The sequence below is a fragment of the Saccostrea cucullata genome, unplaced genomic scaffold, assembly GCF_032062105.1.
Source record: "Saccostrea cucullata isolate Sc308-1 unplaced genomic scaffold, CSIRO_AGI_Scuc_v1 ctg3386, whole genome shotgun sequence".
Classification (NCBI taxonomy): domain Eukaryota; kingdom Metazoa; phylum Mollusca; class Bivalvia; order Ostreida; family Ostreidae; genus Saccostrea; species Saccostrea cuccullata.
This window is the reverse complement of record NW_026933163.1, coordinates 47,748-53,735: the sequence shown is the minus strand read 5'-3', so window position 1 is coordinate 53,735 and position 5,988 is coordinate 47,748. Positions and strand designations below refer to the sequence as shown.

At 30.9% G+C, this 5,988-nt stretch overlaps 1 pseudogene; it reads left to right on the top strand.

Annotated features, from left to right (window-relative positions):
• The first annotated feature begins 2,208 nt into the window (after positions 1-2,208).
• Positions 2,209-5,988, top strand: LOC134237420 (toll-like receptor 4; annotated as a pseudogene).

Sequence of the window (5,988 nt, the reverse complement as noted above, 5' to 3'; positions counted from 1 at the left end):
TTGGCAATAAAAAAAAATAAATATTTCAATAAAAACTGAGTAATAAATAAATTAATCGATATCGATTTAACATACTGCAAACAAAAGTAAGAATTTGATCTTCACAAAATACATTTACATATGTTTACTGTAAAAAAAAAGATTCCTTTCTCCAACACATAAGTACTTATGGTGAAAGAAATATATTTCTTATAGAAATCAATCTAAGATTTCATCTAGATCAAAATCTAAAATCTAAAATTAAGAATACCAGTAATCACGATTTAAGCATTTAACATTACATGTACAATATTTTTAAAGGACATATAAAATTCTGGTATGTTACATAGTCACGCTTACATCAGATCGATACATTTGAAATTATTGGAGACTAAGGTATCTTTAAATTTGTGGTTTAAAAACATATTTATATATTTCTGCCTCTCGAGTACATTGTAGTCAAGACTTCAAATTCATGAATATCATTTGACAAAACTTGAAACAAATTAAAAGAAACATTTGCAAGAAACTTACATTCTTACTTTAGACAGCAATACTCATCTCAGCTCCATATATCAGTTCTCAAGATTTTGACATAAGATTTATTCGATTCTCAATCCCCAATGCAAAAGTACATTTATATCAGGGAGAGATCATCACATTAATTTTTCAATAAAAGAAAGTGCTGGTTTTGCAGTTGCATTTTTAATGAAGTATGTTTGACAGAACTTTTAATAGCATTTTGTACAAGGGTTGTTCGAAAAGTTCGTGGACTTACTCGTATGTCTAATCTGTTTTACTTTAGGTCAAATGAAATCAATTTACCTCATTTTAAAATCATGTTTTGTACTCGCGGATCACACGGCAATGCCGCGGCAACTTAAAAAAGAAGAGTCAAGAATTTCTAAAAAAGAAAAAAAAATATTAATAAAAAATACTATCCCTTTACATTTAACACAGCATACTCCAATGCTCTGTTATTAAATTTTTTTTTAGTATTTGACATTTATTTTTTAAAGAATTGTTTTCGTTGTATAATTTCCTTTGTTTAGGTTTGAATTTCTTTTATAACTTAATTTTGCTTTCACAAGATAAGCAACTTTGAAAGGCCCATGTTTTCCTTAACGTTTCAACTGTTTCAAAAATTTTTCTTAGATTTTTAGAGTTAAACCGTTTCTTTACAGACTGTCCTCGTCCGATACATAGTCTCCTTCACTCAAATACTGCCTGTATTCTTTGTACACACATGTACAACTCGCTTGTGACATTTTTTCCCAATAACATATTTAGAGTTTATTTAGGATTTTTCTTGAGTAAAACTTAAAATTGCATAATCATCTGCTGCTCTGTGACGTTCTAAAATGTCATCGGTTTTGTCGTTTTCAATGAGGACTACCTATCTTCTAAGTTACTTTCTTTTCAACGAAGCAAAATATTAAGTCATAATTGGAATACCAATCGATGAAACAATTCTTAATTTTAATTTCTAGGCTGTTTTCTTTTTAACCCCATTTTTGGGGAATATGACTACAGACATTATTAAGTTTTGAATAAATCGTGATTTAAAAAAAAATTGAAACAAATCATTTGAAATTATTGCAAAAATATTTGTACCAAATTTGAATAACATGACAAGAAATTAAAAGGAAAAAAAGATATGACATACGTCACATGGAGATATTCATGATTATTCATTGTAGTTCATGAGAAATTGTACAATATTCTAATTTGCGAAGGATCTTAAGGAAAATTGACTTGAATATTTAAGTATCTACAAATATATTTGAACACGTATGTCTTACTTGAGAGAGAGAGAGAGAGAGGGCGAGAGAGAGAGAGAGAATATTTAATTTTTTTTTTGGCATTTTAAAATATAAATGCTTCCTTCTCCCTACAAACATCCATTCGGAGGTAATTTACTCATCATAATTATTAATACTCAGCTTATTTTATTTATTAGGACAACGTGTATTTCTAAAGATGTTACCTTATGTTATTGCTTTTCTGTACCTTTCTATTTACTAATTGGAATACTTACCTAAATATGCATTAAGTACAATTAAGCCAAGAAAAGAGACGAGAGGGTAATCTTTTCAAAAACGTAGTACTACCTTTTCTCAACTATGCATAACATTAATGCGTGTTTTACAATGCAAATCTGTAAAAATTAAAATAATAAATTTGATATACACAATGGTATATATGCAAAAGGTAATTTTATGTCCCAATTAAAGTTCATATTTCATCAAATTCTGTCTGAATGGCACGAATAAAGTGATTGAAATACAACATGATATTTAATTCTTTCTAGTTCACATCAACAAAATGTTTACGTATTTAGAGCTATCACATTGCGGACGTTAAATTTCCCGAACAAGGAACAGGGGTAAGGTGTTATATTCATCATTCATGATTTGTTGTCGTGGCGTCCACAGTAAATTATTCAGATCGACCCTTTTTTCCAAATGGATATTTAGAAATGATTCATGTTGTAGAAATTTATTTATAATTTATATAAATACAAATCTCTTCTTCATGAGGATGAATAGTATTTAAAAGAATGTGTGGCAAAGACTTGGTAAGTTATCTATCTATTTCTACATAGTAATTTAGAATAGCCCAAAGTTTTTTTTTTTTTTTTTTTTTTTTTTTTTTTTTTTGTATTGCGCAGTGCAATTATGGATAAGAGGTCACATTCGTACAAAATAAAAACATTGCAATAAAATCCGGAAGATTTTTTTTGAAATGTCTACACATTTTATACTGCGAAGAATTATTTCTAAAAAGTTCAAACCCTCAATTATCGTAATATATATTTTTTATATAAAAGAAATTCCTTTCGGTGAAAAAAAACATATAATACAAAAAATGGTAAAATTTCATACGGCTTCGATTATGAAACTTTTTCAACAATAATTACGAGGAATATCTTTTAAGACTTTTCCTCCGGAAATAAATTTGAATTATTATTTTCAATCCCATTTTTTGTGCCAAATAAAATTGTGATCAGTGCAGGAAAACGTCAACTAAGTAATAGAAAGGGGTATTGCAATTTGCTCTATGAGAAACAGACATGATATGACCTTCCCGTTGAAACTGCCTGCAGTCTACCTTACTGATTTTATTCGCGTTTTTACTACATGAATTAACTAAAAAAGTCCCTCCACTCATCCAGTTGTACTTAAATTGTTGAAATCTTATCCATCTCACTTAATTTCAATCCTTCGGTCTTGAAATGTTCATGTTTTCTGGCATTAGTTTTTTTTCAATCATCGCAATATAATTAATCTTAACTACATGATATTTCTAATCAAAACCAACGCCTTTATTTATCTTTCTTTTCTTACAGAGAGAGTAAATTATAGAAGAGATATTTCATTTAGAGGTATGTTTTTTCTTAAAAACGTTTAATACAAAATTAAAAAAAAAAGAAATTTCATCAGGTCATCTTTAAAATAACGTTTCTTTCCTCTCCCGACTAATGGTAAATTATTGGGTCAATGGGTACATGGAGATGGGCAATTCATTTTTTCCCGAAAATTTCACTATATTTGTTGGCGGAATAAGACAATTCAAAAGGAAAACAAAATATCCTGTCCTAGAATGTAAAAAAAACGTTTTAAGCCGGCCAATTCTAGTAAGTCAGTTGGGAGAGCGCAGCCAAATATTTTGAAAGATATCTCATTACTCGTATCGTTCTTTAATACATGACCTTATATTCCCTATTTGCTTGTAGAAAATCGAAGCATTCAGACGCCATGTTTTGTCTGCTTTGCCTTTCTGTTTTATTTGCAACATACTTCAAAGTGGAATCTCTGGAATGTTCGTCCGACGAAAGATGTAGATGTCAAAACTATCAAGGACAACTGTGGGCAAATTGTGAGAACCTTAATCTCACAACGACACCGTCTTTCAACAATTACGTCACAGGAATAAATCTTGCAAGAAACAGTCTTTCAACATTTCCAGAAAGTCTTCCTAGGGGAATACAGTATCTAGATTTATCTGAAAACATACTGCAAAAAATGGATACAGTGTCATTGGGCAACTATAAAAACTTGAGAAATATAAGCGTTTCTAGCAATAAACTTAGGTCTATTGAGCTCGGTGCTTTTGAGAACTCCCCAAACATTCTACATCTTGATATTTCAAATAATCAGGAATTAACTATAGAAGTTATTGTTAATGTATCGAGTGACTTACGAAATTCTACTTCAATTCGAGTTCAAATTTTAAAAATTACAATGCACCTACGGTGTCAGTTTCAATCTCATGAAATATCATACTGTTTTTCTCAGGCACACAAAACTAGAGAAACTGAATTTGGCGTCAAATCGCATCAACAGTCTTGAAACAGGGGTTCTAACAGAATTACCAAAGTCTCTCAAACATCTAAATTTGGCGAATAACATTCTGAGTTTTGGGTTTTATTTGGCGGAGTTTGGTGATTTGCCTAACGTAATCATTCTCAATGTGAGTTTTCAAGCTTCTTTCCGTCAAGTGGTAACAACCGAATTTTTGATAAACTGTAATGATACCAGAGCAGTCGGCAAAAGGCTTGCAGAACCTAATGATATTTTGACGAAGAGCCCTAAATTATCATTATCCTTGAAAGGAAAATACAATATTAGTATATTTTGGCCATTTCCTTTATTTCCATGACAATTTGTACAAATTTACCCTACAGGATTATGTTTTCAAAACGGCTCACATGTTGACACGTATCTACATGCAAAATAATATCATATACGAATTGAACGGTCCTATCATAGGATTTGAAAGTGTTCAGTATGTAGATTTCTCCAATAATTTTTGCGGTCATATCTCATCGAATTTCTTTCAGTATTTTAGAAGTTTATCTTACCTCAACCTGTCACATAATGCATTGGGTGAAACTTTAGAAATGGATGGGAATGGAGATATTTTCAAATATCTTCGTAGGTTGACCACTTTGGATTTAATGCGGAACAGGATTGTATCTCTTCCGGATAAAATTTTCCGTAATTTGAATAAATTGGAAAATCTTGATGTGAGTTATAATTCTTTGAATAAATTTTCGATACCGATAAATCATATGACAAATCTCTCAAATTTAGACCTCTCTAATAATCAGTTATCATATTTGAATACGAAAACAAGAAAGGCATTAGATTCATTTCACAAAGAAGAGAAATCTCAGTGAATTTGAAAAGTAACAGATTAAGATGCAATTGTGAAAACTTGGAATTTATAAAGTGGATGCAGTTTTCAAAAAATATCAAATTTCTGTATTTCCATAACTATTCTTGTGTTTTCTTAAATTCATCAAACATCCATTTTTCTGACATTGAAAATCTACTTCAAACTTTGGAGAAACAATGTTTTTCTTATACTCTTCTTATCGTGATTATGACGTCATTAATAATCGTTGCCTTGACAACCACTCTCAGTCGCATTCTTTATAGATATAGGTGGAAATTAAGATATATGTATTATGTTGCAAGGGAAAAGTACAAAGACGATGAACTACGTAACAGGAAATATCATGGAAAAGAGTATCACTTTGATGCCTTTGTGTCCTATGCTGAAAATGACCGACAGTTCGTTATTTCCTTAGTGAAGTTCCTCGAAGATAAATGCGACTTGAGGCTGTGTATACATCATCGTGATTTTATTCCAGGGACAGGAATTGAAGATAACATCACAAACGCCATTCATAACAGCAGACAAACTGTTTGTATTATGACGTCACAGTTTTTAGAATCATACTGGTGTATGTTTGAACTGAACATGGCTCGAATGGAATCTATATATTCCCGAAATGGTGAAAATGTTCTTTTTCTTGTGGCTCTAGAAGAAAGTGCAATGAGAAAATTGCCACTTTCTTTAATGGAGCTGATAGAATCAAAATCATATTTAGAATTCCCGGAGGGAGGGGACGTGGAGGAAGTCACAGCTTTCAGATCGAACTTAAAGAGACACTTACATCAAAGGACAATGGCTTCAGACACTTAAATAATGCGAGGTTAA